The following is a 20,649-nucleotide window of genomic DNA, read 5'->3' as shown; positions in this document are numbered from 1 at the left end:
ATAAGTTCCCTGTTGATAATGAAAGGAAAAATAGGTGGATAGATTTTGTGAAGACCCACGCTCATGGAAAGCTTTGGATAAACTCCAACAGCCGCCTCTGCGCCACTGACCATTTCACGGCGGACAGTTTTAACATGGACCAGATACAGACGGGGTTCACCAACACACGGCTTCTCTTGCAGCGCGGAACCGTACCGAGCATCGCCCCCCCGGCCGTTCATCCTCCGATCGCACCTGGACCATCCACCGCCGCCAGCAGTTCATCACTCAGTTCTGTGTGCTTGTTATAATTATAATAGATAACTTTTCCAGAGGTATCTCTGCTATAATTAGTGCAAACCGCTAACTTGATATTAGGCTACTCGGTGTAGAATGATGGTATTTTGGTGAAACGGTAACCTAGCTAATGTGCTAGAAGTAGTTGGAGAGCTCACTGTCTGCTGTCTCTGCTGTAAATGTTTACTCCTGTGTTACAGCTCAGGGGAATATTTCATTTATATGCATCTGTATGTTTCACTCATTGAACAAATACATTCAAATTTTATACTGTTTTGTTCGGCTTGACGTAGCGTTCATTATCTGGGTCGTAGGTAGCTTACTTGAGAGAGGCGGCGCCTTCCAGCGAGGGGGCCGAGCTTCAGCTCCTTCAGGCGACACGCCCCCCCAGTCTCAAACAGAGAAGACTGCTATATTTTATTACGATTTCAAAGCCTAATTTAACATACTTGTCTGTGTTTTTTTTCATTCAAGTTTGGATGGGTAGTTAATAATACATTATTCTGTGGTGTGGTGAACTTGAAACTCGTTTTTAATTCCACTTTACAGGATCTTTAAAATGAACGTGTCTTCGGCAATCTGTCATTTATTTCCATGTTGTTAGTCTGTGATTATTTCATTGGAGCGTTTGTTGTCTAGCCCTTCAATCATTCAGCAAAATGTTATTTATTGGCTAAAGAATGTCAAACACGTTGTGGGTTCGGCTAGAATGCAGTTAGTCTAGTAGCCCGACATATCAACACTCTATAGTCGGTTGAAAAGTTGCGTTGTTGTCCCCAGTCAAAAGTATAAACAAACACACAGGGACATCATAAACATTCAATGGTCTAATTCGATCCAGTTATACTGGAAAACATGTTACGTTCTTCATTTATTGTCAGAATACAGTCCAAGTATTGCAAAAAGGAGAGCGAATTGTTTGGAAATTCTAGGCTATAGACTTGATGTTATCCTGTTGATGCTTAGCCTATTCAATTTTTGGAATGACAAGACGCAGTGGATATGTTCTGTTTCGGTTTTATATCGACTATTACTGTAACCAGGGGCGTCGTTAGACCCTTTTTACTGGGGCACGTACCCCAGTATAAATCTGCAGTGCCCAAGTAAAATCTAAAGTTTTAGTTTTAACAATTTACTTTATTAGTTGGGCTATTAATCAGAAGGTTGCCGGTTCGATTCCTGGCTGTGCAAATTGATCTTGGGCAAGGCACTTCACCCTACTTGCCTCGGGGAGAATGTCCCTGTACTTACTGCTAAATGACTAAATGTAAATGTAATGTCAGTTGGCTGAGCGGTGAGGGAATCGGGCTAGTAATCCGAAGGTTGCCAGTTCGATTCCCGGGCACTTCACCCTACTTGCCTCGGGGGAATGTCCCTGTACTTACTGTAAGTCGCTCTGGATAAGAGCGTCTGCTAAATGACTAAATGTAAATGTAGATGCCTGGCTGTTTGCGATTGGCTGCAAAGGTTCACCCCACGGGGCAGCGTCTGGGTATGGGAGCTAAACATGTAGCAGCCCGGGCCCCTCACTTTCGGGGTGGGTATAGGTGAGTGGGTGCGAGCGGCTGGGTGCATGTCGTTACGTGATGTGCTGTTGTGTGTAATGTGGTCACGAGTCTTTGAAATGTTGATGCAATATATTAGTATACAAAGTATCTGCTGATTGTGTAACTCACACTATGTAGTTCTTAAAAACATAATAATATAGCTGCAAGCAGCAATGGGGTGGCCAAGCAGGTCAGATGACCCAGAAGAAACTTTCGACATCCTCAGGAGAGGGTTCCGAATACACGCAGCAAGTTTGGCGTGAAGCCATCAAAGATTTGCTGAGATACGACACAACTTTGTTTGGCGGCTCTGCTGCCGATTTCGATTGGCTGTACCGGACAAACGGTTTAGAAAATCTAAAATTATTTTGATAGTGAGGTGAGGTTTGATAGTTTAAACAGATAACCAGTGACATGACAGGCTTGTTGGCTTTGGCTGGATTCGAACCTCTTACGTTGCCCTTGCCAGGACACCAACTTATCCTAGTGAGATATTCTCAGTGCTGGAAATTACTGTGTTCAGTTACTGGGTAAAAATATAAGCAGTTTTTCGTGTGGCAAGCGGTAGTCAGATTTGGCCAAAGTTTAAACGGCGTAATTCAGTACTATTTTGACATGTCAAGGTGATTGTGGTCTGAAGATAATCTGTGCCAAATTTGGTGAATATTGGATACATTTTGTAGGAGTAGGGAAAAAACTTTTTAACCAATAATTCAAAATGGCGGCCACATCAATTCAGCTGGTATCACAATTTCACATTTGGAATCACAATTGGAACAGGGTCCCGAGAACCTGTACCAAGTTTGATGTCAATTCAGCAAATATTTCCTGAGATATGATCTCACTTTCTGTTTTGGCGGCTTCATCACCGACTTTGATCAGCTTTACCGGAAAAACTGGTTTGAAAATCAAAAACCATGTGACACGTTTGTGAGGCTTGATCTGAATATAATTTATCTAGAGTTCATATGACACTACCTGTGTCAGACCTCTTAATAAGAGGGTCCTGAGTCCATACACCAAGTTTGGAGTCAATGCATCAAAGATTGGCTAAGATATAACCTCACTTCCCTTTTTCCGGATCAGTTGCTCAATTTGATTGGCTGTAACTAAGAAAACGGTTGCGAAAATCAAAACGCCATGGGATAACTTTTGTGAGGCTTGGTCTGAAGATCATCTGTGGCAATTTTGAAGAAGATTCGACAAGAATTGTAAGAGGAGTAGCGGAAAAATGCTTTTCCTTAACATTCAAAATGGCGGAGAATCTATATAACTGGGTATGACGTCATAGACTGCGTTGGACTCGTCTTGATCCAGGGAATACAACGATACTTCATTTTGGAAAATGGCATTGGAAAGAGGCATATGGTTAAAAAAAAACGTGTGTAAACACACCTTCAACTTTGACCCATTGGTGGCGCGAGGGTTTGAATGGGAGACATGAAACTTGGTGAAATTGATAAGGGGACTGGCCCCAAAGAGTGTGCCAAATTTCACAACTTCTGACTACACGGTTCTAGGGGCTGCCATAGACTCCAATGGCGGAAGAAGATTTGTAGTAATAACTATAGAGCAGGGCTCTTCAATTTGTTTGGAGCTGGGGCCGGTTCTTGAAACTGAGGCAAAGTCAGGGGCCGGAGGATATGAGTAATCACGGTAACAAATAAAGAAATTACAACAACATACTGAAGGAGTCAATATATTATATTTTGTAAGTGCATATAACAACATATGCCCAAGAGGCCGCATAGGCCCAAGGATTCAAAAATAAAACCAGGTGAGCAATAACCAAGCCATATTAACAGACAATTGGAGAAAATGCAATTAACTAACAAAAATGGAAGACTAAGGGCGGTGGGGGCCCCTGGGCTTGGGTCATTTTCGGGCCCTACCAATTATACATGACTTTAAATAGAACAAAATGATACATACACAAGCTACTATATGTATTTAGAGATCCCGATTCTGAAGAAACAACTAAACAAAATAACATTATTTATGTGAATTGCTGAAGTCTATTTAAAATGTTTAATTAATCTGAATTATTTTTAAAAACTTGGTTTGAATGCATGATTCAACTACTCAAATACTTCACTTGTTTCATGGATGAATCAGCATTTTTGAACGAATCTCCTGAATTAACGATTCAATGACTAAATGTTCCCCAATGACAAAACATTTTTTTAAGTTATTAGGCGCATTCGACATGGACTGACTTCATGCAGCACCACAGCCGGCTGCAGGCGGCTGCCTTGAATCTGAGAATGCCATTGGCTGCTTCAAGTCAGCCGGGCTGCAGACGGCTGCAGACGACGCCGGCGCTGCATGAAGTCGAATGCATCTAAAATACCATGGTCTGGGTGAATACTCGATTCTGATTGGCTGCAGCCAATCAGCCAAGTAGTTCCAGCAAAACTGTTCACCGTTCTAAATTATTGAGCTGGCTACGTTGTATGAGCAAAGAACATCTTTCCTTGGTATGAGCCTGTACAAAGTGTCTGAAATAAGTAACAATAACATCAGGGACGCAGTCACGCAGTCAAAACCTCCGTTTACAATTTTGAGAAACTTTACCAAGCTAACATGTAATTACAACAATGAGTGACTTCAATATTTCTTTTAACCTATTTGGAAAATGTTACTTTTCTGAATTTACTGTGTCAGTCAGTGTCACGTAACCGCTCATCCCACATCCCATTCGATTCACCTCGCTAGTCAACCTAGCTCTACTTCAGACATGCTGCGGCCAACACATAAAAATCTTGATTTGGGGACAATGACATGGCTAGATTGCTGGCTAGTATTGTTGTTAAACATACTGTCAAATTATAATGACTGTTTGGAGAATATGTCAACTTTGATGCAATCATCTCACATCCATTTGCTATTCAACCAATTCAAAGACAATGTTCTTGTCTATGAATCTTGCTAGCATAACTTCGCTTTCTGGCTAATAGCTCAGTCCTCCGCTGCACGTAAACGGGCGGGGCTCCCTCCAGGACGGGGCCCATGGGCTGGAGCCCAGTCAAGCCCAATGGTAAGTCCGGCCCTGGTCACGAGTGATTATTATTTTTTTTGTCATAGTCACGAACTGAATGAGGTTACCGGACCACACTCCGGGGGCCAGTCCAAAGCTGCTCGGGGGCCGGATTCGGCCCGCGGGCCGCCTATTGAAGAGCCCTGCTATAGAGGGTACAATTTCTGGGGAAATTGTAGGGTGTGCTTGCTTGCATCGGTTGCAGAGGGGTCCATTTTTTTATGACATTTTTACAACTGATATTTCATATAAAAATGTATAGCCTACTTATTGGTGGCCAAGCCGCAAAGCGGCGCAGCCACCTCAAGTGTTTCTACCTTTTCTTATAATTGGGTGTGCTTTGCCTTCGGCAAGGGCACAACCTTTGTTCTCTCACATATTATTATTATTTATTTTCCCACCCCTAAATCTTCGTCAATATTTGGACTAAATAGACAACCTAGGTGTCAAAAGTTTCGTCTTGGTAGCGATTGAGTTGCTTGTATTTTTATTTACGTTCCGTTGCATGGTTTAGGCTCAAGTTAAGTTTTTGTGGTGAAAAGTGAAGCTAACGGTGGCTAATTTGCTAGCCACAGTCACTGACGTTACTAACGTCACGAAAACACGCGTGACTACCTGTAGCAGAACATTCGTTTCACATCTGTTAACTTTGGGGATAGCTAGGCTAACTATAGCTTTACTGCAAGGCAGCTGCAGAAACGCCACAAGCAAAGAGGCCAGGGTGATAACTATTTACTCATTTTACTTTGTGATGTGAAACACAATTGTGAAATGTAATGTACAATATTAGCTGATATTGTTGAGGAAGTAGGCCCACATCTACTTTCGGAAACGGTAGTCTACTATTTCACTGAAGCATTAGCATGACATTAGCCTCTGCCTGGATCCGGCCCTGTTGCCACAGCCTAAACTTTGTCAATCTGTTCATGAAAATAATTAATTTCAGCCTAAACCGTACAACAGAACGTTGAATCGAATTCAACCAACGCAAACGCTACCAAGACGAACACAGCAGTAGTCTAGTACTGTACTGTAGTAGTACAATTTACCGGGGCAGCTTCTCCACACAGGGCTATATCGCATTTTGCGTTGTTACTGACAATGATCGCTACCAGTGAGCTTTGTATGAATGAGCGATTTTCCACTAAATAAATGTCAAGCTTATTTACGTTTTTTGGGGGCATATTTTCAGTTAGCAGATGGTACTGTTTGAATCGCGATTCCATCTTCTACTGCCGGTAACGTCGTAGAATAATCTTCAAAGGGGTTAATGAATGAATGCAATATGAGTAGCTAGGCTAAATGCCTGAAAATATCACGAGAAGGGAAAACTTAAAAGGACGTTTAAGTCATAGAGATTAGGTCAATTTTTACACCGGTCTGCCAAATGTATTCGTTTTGATTCAGCTATGAGGCTGCCTCTTGCAGGGGAAATGAGAAGATATCATATTTCATTCTACACTTCACTCGTATTTTCATCTTTATAAATAATAAGTAGGCCCTATGCATTTTTATATAAAATATACAGAAATATCAGTTGTAAAAATGTCATTAAAAAACGGACCCCTGTGCAACCGACGCAAGCAAGCACACCCTACAATTTCCCCAGAAATTGTACCCTCTCTAGTTATTGTTGGAATGCTGCTTCAGCATTCCAAGTATTGTTCTTTGAATCTTTATACAACTTCTTCATTCCTTCATTATTCTATTTCTTCCGTGGCACGTTTCAGCGCCTTCAAATCTTCAGCTATTAAAACCGTTCAGCTATCAAAAAATTCAGCAGTTTCAGGCCATTCCTGCTATGACTTTTCAGCTTTGTACCTCTTATGCTTGAATTAATATAAATCAATATTCATAATATTTTTAACATGGGTTTCCAATGGAGTTTTCTTTCAAATCCTCTCAAACTTCTTTAAACTTCTTCAAATTCCAAATCCTTCTTTTTCCTCAATCTTTCAGCTAGAGCCACCATTTAAACTTTAAAATGTTGACAAAACCCTAAACTATTTTTAAATAATTCAGCTTTTTGATATCTATTCAACTTTTTTCAATATCACTGATTATGTTTCATGACTTTTTCAAGCCGTTTCTGAGATTTACATGGGTGTGTACGTGAAACCCTAGAGTGCAGACTGAAACGCTTAGAGTGGAGGGCAGCTTCGGATGTCGTTGAAAAAATATTTCTAGTTTGCCAGCATTGCCACAATTTTCGCTCTTCATGCTTCATTTTTGGATCAATAGATAGCTAATTTTGTGCTGGTCGTAGACAGTTGTCTGTTGAATCCAACAGACGTACACATTTGTTCAGAGCCCCACGAAAGCGAGACAAAGTCCAACTCTCGCCCCATAGAGACCAATGCAAATCTGGTGACAAAATCGTCAGAGAAAGCAAAAAGAACAAGATTTTGAAACTGCCGGTAGAGTCGTATTTCTGACCGCACAGAAATATAAAGGACATCTCTGGTTTCGGCAGAGTCTTGGGTCTCGGAAAATATCCTTATTTTTTGGATTGGACGTATAGTTTTGCGTCTAGGTCAACTTGTTTGAGGTGTGGATGCTAGGTAAATGTTCGTTTTTCTCTCTGCCTAGCTCGTTAGCCATCACAGCTGCGCCATCACCGTGGCAACCAAACAAACAAACACGCACCAGGAAAGCAAAAGGAACACGTTTTCGAAACTGCAGGTAGAGTCGTATTTCTGACTGCACAGACATATAAAGAATATCTCTGGTTTAGGCAGAGTCTTGGGTCTTGGAAAATATCCTTATTTTTTTAATAGGACGTATAGTTTTGCGTCTAGTAAAGAATATATTGTGCTTATTAAAGTTATGCATTGTGCTTATTAAAGTTATGAACTTAGAAGTGTGCTCAGGCTTAAACATTGGGTCTCACACTGGGTGTGGGAAGCAGGCTGTTCTTTGTGTCTCTATCTCTTCATTTTCAGAAACAACCTTGAAACCGGGTGGAGACGGCACCCGAGCAGGTGGGACGCGTAGGCAAGAACAACTCCCTGACGCACGAGAGAACAAGCTGAACCCTTTTTTGATACTTGTGTTTCAATTGCACTGTATAAATATATGCTGGGGAGGGACAGATAGCCAGTTGGACTTCGTGAACCAGCCCAAACTCTGTTGCGGGTAGGGAAACTTAGACAACCCCAGAGCTCTGTACTTAGTTGATTTCCAACTGCTGCATTAAAGCTGATATTATTGGACCTCTGCGACTGCAGACCACTCTTTCTAGAACACAGATTTGTGTCATTGAATACTATGATTACATATTGGAATAGACACATAGATATATATGAATCCTTCAAATGGTGACCCCGACGCTGAAAAGAGGGAGTCCAGAGGGTTCCGGCCCGACCGACAGATCGGGAGAGAGACCCATACACCGGTACGAGGAGGCAGACGTAATCGTCAGAGGCGCCTCAACATAAAAAAAAAAAGAAGGTAAGCGGACACCTGTTAATTCAAAGTACTGCTATTCGGAACTGAGAACCAAATTTAGACGATTACTATGTTTCATCGTACCTAGTCAAACCAACAGTGGTGAGAAATCAACCGTTTTTGTGTTTTGTCTTTGTCCAAGGGGAGGTTAGAGTCCTCTCCAAGGGTTAGAGTCCCTGAACTCGTTGTCTTTGTCCAAGGGGAGGTTAGAGTCCTCTCCAGGGGTTAGAGTCCCTAAACTCGTTGTCTTTGTCCAAGGGGAGGTTAGAGTCCTCTCCAGGGGTTAGAGTCCCTAAACTCGTTGTCTTTGTCCAAGGGGAGGTTAGAGTCCTCTCCAGGGGTTAGAGTCCCTAAACTCGTTGTCTTTGTCCAAGGGGAGGTTAGAGTCCTCTCCAGGGGTTAGAGTCCCTAAACTCGTTGTCTTTGTCCAAGGGGAGGTTAGAGTCCTCTCCAGGGGTTAGAGTCCCTAAACTCGTTGTCTTTGTCCAAGGGGAGGTTAGAGTCCTCTCCAAGGGTTAGAGTCCCTGAACTCGTTGTCTTTGTCCAGAGGGAGGTTAGAGTCCTCTCCAGGGGTTAGAATCCCTGAACACTGTCTATTTGTGTGGAGTCAGATTGAGTTTAATAAAAATAGAGGAGTGTGGTGTGTCTTTTATTTGTCCTCTCCGGTACAAGAGGGTTACAGAATTGAATTGATGTGAAAAAGTAATATTTGTGTGGAGTCGGGTTGAGTGACGGTATTTTAAACAGATCTGTCGTTCTTTAAAAAAAAAAAAAAAAAAAAAAAAGATCCACTAGGTGTCCTCCAAGGACCATAATTGCCTTCAGTGCAAAATCTAACAAGTTGTCAAATTGTGAGATCACTCACTTTTATCAATCTCGTGCTTTTTTTTCTTTGACCAAGAAGTTACAGAAATCCCGAGGAGAGTTGGAGAAAGGTGGGGGCTAAAAGAGTCCTGTTACTTGAGATCTTACAAAGGTGATCCCAGAAGGTATAGTTCTGCATAATTATGTGAGTATTAATGCTGATAGATGTGTTCGTTTAGATGAATCCCAAGTTTGGTGGTTAACAAATGCGTGATCAACATTTGTTATAATTCCTAGCCAAACAGGGAGGTTTTTTGAAGCCTTTCCGACCAGAACTTGGATTTAAAGGCGGAAAATCTGGAATGTGTGATGGTATTCAGTAAAAATGCAGAAATTGAACCCCTGGTTTATAAATTGGTTCTAATACAATTGGAAGAGTTATACTAGAGCAAACCAGCTGTGTTGGTCAAAGAATGGTTTGAGGAAATGTATGTGAAAAAATATGAGGAAGCAATTGGAAAGTTACATAAAGGATTGGTTTAGAGAGGATCATGGAAGGTTATGAAATAAAACAAGAACGTTTTGTGGATGTGAAGAGTGGCGCCCAACGTGGGGCCACTCGTTTAAACACTGATGTTTTGAAGAGGAAACTATGAATATACTTTGATGGTATATGGGATAACATTTTAAGTCAAAATAGTAAAATCTAGGGTTTTTAAGAGTTTTGATAAAGGTATTAGATATAATTTGGTTAAAAATGAGAAAGAGAACATAACTAAATGTACTTTTATTTGGAGTTTAATTGTAATTTGGTTTTAAGTTTTATTTGAGAGTTTTATCAGAGCCTGGCATACTGTTTGGGATAAACAGTTAGGCTGTGATAATGTTGTATTAATAAATGGTATTAGTGCATGAAGAGGATTATTATAACATTCAGTTCTGAAAAAATTTGGGAAAACACTCATCAAGTCTGATAAATTGTGGTTATGATGGTTTGAGCTAATTGGCTCGTTTTGAACTGCAGCAAAACGAGTTATGAAGTTCTACCTATCTGACCTTTATAGAAAATATATTTGGGAAAAATGTTTGGTTAATAGCTACATTAAGAACATTATTTGGTCTATATTTCATTTAAGAAGCATACGGATTCTGGTTTGGCATAATGAAAATTGCTTTTATCATATCTTTGATAAAAAGAGGTGTAATTTGGTAAAATAGAGAATCTAAAACAATATTGGTCTTAAACTTAACTGTTTTAAAAGACAGAAAAGGTTTTTTGGAGTGAAAGAAATTAAACTAACAGTTGATTTTTTAAAGAAGGGAACAAAGAAACAGATTGTCATTTCTAGGCATGACTAATAGGAGTTGAATATGGGGGCTCGTTATTAGATGCTGTTACATGTGTTTGCTCAACAATAAGAAAACTGAAGGGAAAATACTGCCTGGTAATTGTAGATACAGTATGTTTACTAGGTGAATTGAAGTCTTTCCCAGTCCTATACCAGATGCATAACACCATTTGAATTGATTTATTGGAGATCATATGTAATACCACAACTTAAACCTTTCACATAGCATGATGAAGAGGCGAATCAAATGGTTAACCAATTTTATAAAAAATGCTAACTAGAAAAGAGATGTCTTCTGCTAAATTCTGTTCCAGGTGAAGCAGTAAACCAAAGAGTGGAGGAGTCAAACGAGGAGATTGGGTATTGATTAAAGTTATCAATGAAAGGAGGGATCTTATGAGAACTTTAAAATATCCTGTCTAATTTCTGGTTTTTCTATTTGTTTCAAATTTATTTAATTTTATTACAATTCTAAAAGCATGGCTAAAGTTGTATGTATGTGGTGAAGGGGGCCTGTGAGCATGTCCAGGTCTGCCGTGGATACATGGATGTTGAATGTCCACTCTGCGGAGTGACGGTGGGTTTTCCCCTATAACATCATTAGGGTTTTCCCACTGTGTCCAGTGTGTCCTCACCACTTGGCCATAACGCTGCATAGTCTCATCATTATTGTTGATTTGTATGTCAACATTGTGTATTCGGTAATGGGATATTTTTTAAATTTGGGTTTGTTGTCACACCTTACTGTTCGCATCTCATTTGACTCAGTTACTGCTTGATCATGGGAGATAAGGTGATGCTGGGACTGTAACTCTTTTCTGCTTCAGGACGAGTCAGACCGGCGGGTCTGACTACCTAACCCCTGCTCTAAGGCCCCATTCCCCTGGAGACCCTGCCCCATCTGCCCCTATGCCTCATCAGACCTAGGAGTGGTCTGCCCCCCCCCCCTTCCCCTTGAAGACCCTGTCCCACCTGCCCCAATACATCATCAGATGTTCGGGGAAGCCTGTTGTACATTTATGGACAGGACCATTCAAGGTCATCGAGAGAACCTTGCACGCCCTAAGGGTGCTGGGGAAAGGAAGTACGTGGTACCACTGGAGCATGTGTTGTGCTGCTCCAGAATCCAGTCGTACATTGCAGGAGTTGGTGGAGAATGGCCAGTGAACCTTTTGCTATTGCTACGAATGTGAGAGTCCGGAAAAGAGGGTTACGACTAGGTCAAGAGTGATACTGCTTGACCACACTAGAATTGTACTGGACTAAGAAGGTTTCCGCTATTTTACTTAAGAGTGTGCTATATCAATATCAACATGATTGTTGCTGTATCCCATGTATCAGGTCCCTGTGTAACAAGATCATTGTCTCGGCTGAGGAGAACCCGACGAAGGGGTTCCAAATGCCATTGCTGGGGCTGGCTGACCAGGACGAGGAGGCGATGGTTGGTCCGGGCTATGTTGATTGATCTCTGGTGTTTTCAGAGATCAAAAGAGGGATTAAAGAATATATTGTGCTTATTAAAGTTATGCATTGTGCTTATTAAAGTTATGAACTTAGAAGTGTGCTCAGGCTTAAACATTGGGTCTCACACTGGGTGTGGGAAGCAGGCTGTTCTTTGTGTCTCTATCTCTTCATTTTCAGAAACAACCTTGAAACCGGGTGGAGACGGCACCCGAGCAGGTGGGACGCGCGTAGGCAAGAACAACTCCCTGACGCACGAGGGAACAAGCTGAACCCTTTTTTGATACTTGTGTTTCAATTGCACTGTATAAATATATGCTGGGGAGGGACAGATAGCCAGTTGGACTTCGTGAACCAGCCCAAACTATGTTGCGGGTAGGGAAACTTAGACAACTCCAGAGCTCTGTACTTTCCTCTGATTTCCAACTGCTGCATTAAAGCTGATATTATCGGACCTCTGCGACTCCAGACCACTCTTTCTAGAACACAGATTTGTGTCATTGAATACTATCATTACATATTGGAATAGACACATAGATATATGAATCCTTCACTAGGTTAACTTGTTTGAGGTGTGGATTCTAGCTACATTAGTTATTCTCTCTGCCCAGCTCGTTAGCGATCACAGCTGCTCCATCGCTCTGGCAACCTAACAAACATGCACCAGGAAAGCAGAAGGAACACGTTTTTGAAACTGCAGGTAGAGTCGTATTTCTGACTGCACAGACATATAAAGAATATCTCTGGTTTCGGCAGAGTCTTGGGTCTCGGAAAATATCCTGTTTTTTGGGATTGGACGTACAGTTTTGCGTCTAGGTTAACTTGTTTGAGGTGTGGATTGTAGCTACATTTCTGTTATTCTCTGCCCTCAGCGCGTTAGCAATCATAGCTGCACCATCACCGTAACGACAGACACGCACCACTGAGTCTCTCACACAGGTGATTGGTGCGTTTACTTGACCATGAGAAACCCAATTACTAGCAATTGTCGGTTTATGCCAATAATACGATTACTCCGTTTACATGTGTAATTAGTTATGCGATTACTCAATAAACGCGTCTACATGATTCTTTTTTATTAATCGTTGTATGCTCCACGGAAAAAACTTGCACCATCATCCTTCTGCAACAAAGTGTTGCCGTGTCTTCCTGTATCGGCTCTACTGCTGTATGTTTCATTCCATCAACACATTGAATCCTACTAAGAAAGCCGAGTAAACGCACTCAATGATAGGCTACAGCTATTACTACCCCAACTATAATTTCAGCTATTAAAACTATAATATTCTTGTTATGACTAGCTAGCCTACTTCTTCTGTTTAACAGTGCAGCTTTCAGCTGCTCCCGCATTGTAGGCTATTTAAGCTCTTAGCTTTGTTAGATGATGCAGTTCAGCTTCCACACTCCCTCTTTTGTGTGAATCACACATTTTTAAAATCAATTTCAGCTTTCAGCTTGCGGGTATTTTCTCATTTCTGTATTTTCAGCCATTTAAAAAAAATTATTTCAGCATTCCAACGCATTTTCAGCAGGAAATGCCTTTTCTAGTTATTGTGAGAATGCTGTTAAGCATTCTCACTATTGCTTTTCAACTTCTCAGTTCTTCCGCCGTTTTTTGGCCTTTAACTCGTTCTGCATACTTTAACCGATTCCTACAACTTTTGTATCAAAACGTTCAGCTCCTTCAGGAGATGATGGCTATGACTTTTGGTATTTCTCACTTTTATACTTTTTAAGACATTAAGGTTTTTGTGCAAATTATTCTCCCATTAAAAGTAATGGTAAATCCTTTCAAATCATTAAAAAGCTTCCTCCTCTTTCAAACGTAACTACTTCAGCTTACTTTCAGCTAGAGACACCATTCAACCTTTAAAATGTTCACAAGACATTCAGCTATTCCCAAATGATTCAGGTTTTTCAAATGTTCAGCCAATTTTGAATTATGACAGTTTGAAATACATTAAAATGTTTGCTCCTTCTTGATTTTTATGAATGAGCAGCACACTCTGCTTGCCGCTCTTTTTCTGATATTCAACTAATTTGTCAAACAAATTCCTCTAACGTTCATATAGTTTAACTTACAGAAACAAGTTATACCTTAAAATGTAGGAAAAATTGTCCTCTTTCAGCCAATGTAACTACTAAAGAGCTCACATTTACAGATTTTCAGCTATGAGCCTTGAAGCGAGAGCAGCCTTTCAAATTCTCTCACTAACTTCAATGGAGAGGTGAGTAAAATCAGTCAGAGAAAGCAAGAAGGAACAAGATTTTGAAACTGCCGATAGAGTCGTATTTCTGACCGCACAGACATATAAAGGACATCTCTGGTTTCGGAAGAGTCTTGGGTCTCGGAAAATATCCTTATATTTTGGATTGGACGTATAGTTTTGCGTCTAGGTCAACTTGTTTGAGGTGTGGATGCTAGGTAAATGTTCGTTTTTCTCTCTGCCTAGCTCGTTAGCTATCACAGCTGCGCCATCACCGTGGCAACCAAACAAACAAGCACCAGGAAAGCAAAAGGAACACGTTTTTGAAACTGCAGGTAGAGTCGTATTTCTGACTGCACAGACATATAAAGAATATCTCTGGTTTCGGCAGAGTCTTGGGTCTCGGAAAATATCCTTATATTTTGGATTGGACGTACAGTTTTGCGTCTAGGTTATCTTGTTTGAGGTGTGGATTCTAGCTACATTTCTCTTATTCTCTGCCCTCAGCGCGTTAGCAATCATAGCTGCACCATCACCGTAACGACAGACACGCACCACTCAGTCTCTCACACAGGTGATTGGTACGTTTACTTGACCATGAGAAACACGATTACTAGCAATTGTCGGTTTATGCCAATAATACGATTACTCCGTTTACATGTGTAATTACACTGTAACAAATTTGACTGTAGATTTTACAGTAAATACCTGGCAAAAAAGTTGCCAGTAAAGTCTTGTAAAATTGCTGTTAATAACTGTGAATATAATTACAGTATAATACAGGATTTTTTTTACAGGTTATTGGTGTAAATATATTACAGAAATGTATTGTTTTTTCTTAAAAAAACAAAACTTTATTGTAATTTAGTTTACAACATTATCTTGTATTATTTTCAAATTACAAATGTTACCTGGCAACTCGAGTTGCCAGCTAAAAGCTGTAAATATTTCACAATACAATATGTTGTTGTAAAAACAATTACAGTTAATTTTTTTTTTTTTTTACATTTGCAGCTTTGCTGATGCTTATTGTAAAGTGTTTTAAATAAGACCAGGTTTGCTTTTAATCCACAAATCATTTCATTAATTTTTCTTTAACTGTTAAATAAAACCAGTCCGAGATACAAAATCATGACACTTTATTTTTTAACGCAATACAGTATTACAATACTGTACGTTTTAACTTTTCAGTTTCTTAACAACTCATTAAACAATAAACATTCAATTAAATTAAGAGATGCAACGAGGTCCAGCTATATTCAAAGTTACCATATACATTGCTTGAAGACCCAATTTAAAATAATGACCTGGATTAGAAAAACTGTTCAAAACATCACCTCGACAAAAATAAAACATTAAAACTATATTCACATACTGAGGAAGTCGTATTACAATATAAGCCATTCAAAGTCCATTAGCCGCTTTAGTAAAGAAGAGACGTGAGGGTTAATGGAGTTTCTCTTCTTCTCCTGTACCTTCCCACTTTTTTGGGTCACCATCTTGGTTGCCTTGGTCCCACTGGAGGGGTTAAGTCCGATGAAGCATCTGAAATCACAAATTTCATGAAATCTTTTGTAGGTGTAATATGACAATGAAAATAAACTTCATTAAAAAGTGCCTTAACTGCTTTACAATAACTGCTAACTTACCCTTTTTTTTACTCAAAATGTTAAAGGGGTTTAAGTACACTTAAAGCTAAATAAAATCTGTTACTCATAATAGCAAACTTTACAAAATAATGATCAACCGTCTTCTACTTCAAGCACATAGTTACCTTTGAATGAATTCCAGTGTGCAAGATGCTTGCTCCTGGTACACCAGATTAAAGTTGTAGTAGCTAGAAAACAAAGCTGCCATTCCAGCCACAAAGTTGGGATGTGGAGGCACAACCACCTGACCCTCAATGCTCAGCATCCAAACGGTTGCTGTGAGCAATTCACCTAAACATAAAAATAATAAAAAATAATGGTTAACATTTTTTTTTTCTGTGGCCTTCCACATAAACATATCCACGTTAAACTAATCTGTGTACTTCATAGTCTGTCTTTGCAATGCTTTACAACTGATAATAATAAAAAAAATACAATACCTAAGACAATCAGTCTTGGAGAGTCAGGAAGCTGCAGTGTTTGTTCAACGTCAGCTGCTGTTGCCAACACCTAAAAGACAAAAATGTACAGTTCAAAATTCAAAATGTACAGTAATTTTCCTAAGCTCAAATGTAGACTGTAAACATAATTGCAATATCATTTTTGAAAACTTCATAATATAATAATTTCACACTTACATCTGCCTGCAGCAGGAGTGCCTCCGGTGTTTCTTTGAAGTGTGCCATAAGCAGGAGGATTATGACTGGCCATGGATCACACTTTTCTTCTAGGTTGTACATCCCTAGGATGCGCTTTACCTCATCTGCATTAGTCCCTGCTGGCTTCTGTTTGAAAAACTGAAGGATCAGCTTCCCCTTTTTTTCCATAGCCTCCTTCATCTTATCCAGGACAACAACGTCTGTGAGTAATTTGAAATGGCTGTACAGCTCTTTTGGTGTGAACAGATAGGGCCACTCATTTTTCAGCTCAGCAATCGAAGGAGGTGGGCTGGCATTGATGGCTTTTCTTTGAAGGAAGTAGGTTGTTTCCATTAACTTACTCAAATATCCCTTGTCTGCACCAGCTGGACCCTCGACATGGTAGAGGTCTTTCATTTAATTCTGCTTCTCTTTGAGACTCTCGTCAGTTTCCCCTTGTGGACAGTCAGGCTGCCATCTCACACATCCATATTGGTCAACTGGTCCTCTAGGTATGTCTGCAGCTGAATTTGGAACCCGTTTCTGCATCCTTCGTCTGGAGAGAGAACTTCCACGATTAACATGTTCTACTCGTGTTTTTAATTGAGTCAAAAGGGATCCATAGCCACTTCCAATTATGGTGCCATCTCTCATGACATCAGCAAAGCTTCCAGGATGCTGCTTTACAATCATCTTGGCCACTGTCAGGCACTGAGATCTTGACGGATTTAATTCAGTCAGCCTAATTTTATCTGTGATGATTCGTACCATTTCCCTGCGGTCTTTAGCAGATGGACGTTTCTCCTGTGCAATGGCGGTCCTTATACCAGCAGGCATTTGGTTCCATGGAACAATGAAGTTCTCAGGCCAGGCATTTAAATTCAAATTCATACTGGAGCTATTACTGCTAGGCAAACTTTGAGTGGTGGAGGTGTCAGTCGATTCAGAAGATAGAGGATCCTCTATAGTGGATCTGAAGAAAATCTCTGGTTCCACGGGAGTCAGTGTCAAACATGTTGTTTGGCCTATGAGAAAAAGAAAATTCTCTTAGAATAGCACGGCTAAATACAATAACATCCAACATTTTCAGTAACATCAGTTTACCCACGGGTAACAATACATTTACCTGAACCTTATGCATTCCTTAGCCTACCTAAATGCTACAAATTACAGTATGTAATATGTATAGTGCATACAAATAACCAAGTTTTGATTTGATAAGTTTAACTACTAGGCTACATTATTAGCCTAACTTCTCAACAAGTTTTTTTAAAGTTTAACAGCCTGACTTCATTGATCAATTGTTTGGGCTGCTGCAGCACTCAAAATAGAAGGCAAACGGAGCATTTGATTCAACATGGCTTGAAGATCTTGCTAGCTGACCGCCACATATAACCAACCCTGAAGATTACTAGTGCTTCCCTACCCACACCCAAATTGTAACATTTATAAAAGCCACAGAACATAATTGCATAACTGACAAACGTTTTTACCTGAAAATCGTCTTCATCCATGTAGCCTTTGGTTGATCACTGTGCAGCGATGGCGCTCCCTTTCGGATTTTTTTCCTAGACCTCTAGCTATCTATGCTAAACAATGCAGCAGTTGAAAAACACGATTAGTACTTCTACTTCCACTACTACGCTCAGTTCAAAATGAAATAAATATGAAAAGGATTAACGGTAACATAATGCCCACTATACTTTTACTTCAGTACTATTACCATAAGCTAAACTGCTTCGCCTGGATTGCTTGTTCAAAATGTCTTCTGACATTTCTCCAGCTAACATAGCTAACTTAGTTAGTTACCTAGCTATAAGTGAACTTTATATTGGGTCCTGCACTAGACTGATACACGGTCAATGTAGGTTATTTCAACCAACATAAACAAGTTAAACCACAATTTAATTATGTAAGCTATTTATAGCTATGTATAGCTATTATTTATAGCTATGTATACTTACATATTGTAGATGAGGGGAGTGGAAATGTGGCTGCTCCTCTGCAATCTGCCATCAAATGGTCTTTCGTCAAGCTAACTGCCTCGTGCAACGCATTCAACAGTAAATAACTGTATTACTGCATCATTTACAGTCAAGCGCAAATATGCCTGTAATTTCACAATAATTATTGTAGAAAAAAACTGTTGGCTACTGTAATCGTTTTTCGACCCACAATGCATTGCAATATACAGGTAAACTTTGTAAAATGACAGAACAAGAAGTTACTGTAAAATTTTGCTGTAGAAATTACAGAGATTTGTTACAGTGTAGTTATGCGATTACTCAATAAACGCGTTTACATGATTCTTTTTTATTAATCGTTGTATGCTCCACGGACAAAACTTGCACCATCATCCTTCTGCAACAAAGTGTCGCCGTGTCTTCCTGTATCGGCCCTACTGCTGTATGTTTCATTCCATCAACACATTGAATCCTACTAAGAAAGCCGAGTAAACGCACTCAATGCACACATCTGCTACTGCTATTACTATCCCAACTATAATTTCAGCTGATAAGACAATAATATTCTTTTTATGACTAGCTAGCCTAGGCCTACTTCTTCTTCTGTTTAACAGTTCAGCTTTCAGCTTCTCCCGCATTGTATTTCAGCTCTTAGCGTTGTTAGATGATGCAGTTCAGTTTCCACACTGCCTCTTTTGTGTGACTCACACATTTCTTGACATTCATTTCAGCTTGCGGGTATTTTCTCATTTCTGTATTTTCTGCAATTTAAGAAAAATAATTTCATCTTTCAGCATTCCAACGCATTTTCAGCAGGAAATGCCTTTCTAGTTCAACTTATTTATCTTCTATTTCTTCCGTGACACCTTTCAGCACCTTCAAATCTTCAGCTATTAAAACCGTTCAGCTATCCAAAAATTCAGCAGTTTCAGGCCATGGGTGCTATGACTTTTCAGCTTTGTACCTCTTATGCTTGAATTAATATAAATCAATATTCATAATATTTTTTACATGGGTTTCCAATGGAGTTTTCTTTCAAATCCTCTCAAACTTCTTTAAACTTCTTCAACTTCCAAATCCTTCTTCTTCCTCAATCTTTCAGCTAGAGCCACCATTTAAACTTTAAAATGTTGACAAAACCCTAAACTATTTTTAAATAATTCAGCTTTTTGATATCTATTCAACTTTTTTCAATATCACTGATTATGTTTCATGACTTTTTCAAGCCGTTTCTGAGATTTACATGGGTGTTTACGTGAAACCCTAGAGTGGAGGGCAGCTTCGGATGTCGTTGAAAAAATATTTCTAGTTTGCCAGCATTGCCACAATTTTCGCTCATCATGCTTCGTTTTTGGATCAATAGATAGCTAATTTTGTGCTGGTCGTAGACAGTTGTCTGTTGAATACAACTGACGTACACATTTGTTCAGAGCCCCACGAAAGCGAGACAAAGTCCAACTCTCGCCCCATAGAGACCAATGCAAATCTGGTGACAAAATCGTCAGAGAAAGCACAAAGAACAAGATTTTGAAACTGCCGGTAGAGTCGTGTTTCTGACCGCACAGAAATATAAAGGACATCTCTGGTTTCGGCAGAGTCTTGGGTCTCGGAAAATATCCTTATTTTTTGGATTGGACGTATAGTTTTGCGTCTAGGTCAACTTGTTTGAGGTGTGGATTCTAGGTAAATGTTCGTTTTTCTCTCTGCCTAGCTCGTTAGCCGTCACAGCTGCGCCATCACCGTGACAACCAAACAAACACGCACCAGGAAAGCAAAAGGGACACGTTTTCGAAACTGCAGGTAGAGTCGTATTTCTGACCGCACAGACATATAAAGAATATCTCTGGTTTAGGCAGAGTCTTGGGTCTCGGAAAATATCCTTATATTTTGGATTGGACATATAGTTGTGCGTCTAGGTTATCTTGTTTGAGGTGTGGATTCTAGCTACATTTCTCTTATTCTATGCCCTCAGCGCGTTAGCAATCATAGCTGCACCATCACTGTAACGACAGACACGCACCACTCAGTCTCTCACACAGGTGATTGGTACGTTTACTTGACCATGAGAAACACGATTACTAGCAATTGTCGGTTTATACCAATAATACGATTACTCCGTTTACATGTGTAATTAGTTATGCGATTACTCAATAAACGTGTCTTCTTTTTTATTAATCGTTGTATGCTCCACGGCCAAAACTTGCACCATCATCCTTCTGCAACAAAGTGTCGCCGTCTCTTCCTGTATCGGCTCTACTGCTGTATGTTCC

General features: G+C 40.0%; 1 protein-coding gene and 1 pseudogene across 3 annotated transcripts in view; both read right to left on the bottom strand.

Annotated features, from left to right (window-relative positions):
* Positions 1-20,649, bottom strand: part of sult4a1 (sulfotransferase family 4A, member 1) — a 191,850-nt gene that overhangs the window by 95,410 nt on the left and 75,791 nt on the right. The window lies entirely within an intron of this gene.
* On the bottom strand, positions 15,517-17,427 carry LOC134038005 (uncharacterized; annotated as a pseudogene).

This window comes from Osmerus eperlanus, chromosome 17 (genome assembly GCF_963692335.1).
Source record: "Osmerus eperlanus chromosome 17, fOsmEpe2.1, whole genome shotgun sequence".
In the NCBI taxonomy this organism is placed as follows: Eukaryota; Metazoa; Chordata; class Actinopteri; order Osmeriformes; family Osmeridae; genus Osmerus; species Osmerus eperlanus.
Note: the sequence above shows the minus strand (reverse complement) of the source record. Positions and strands in the feature narration are given on the sequence as shown.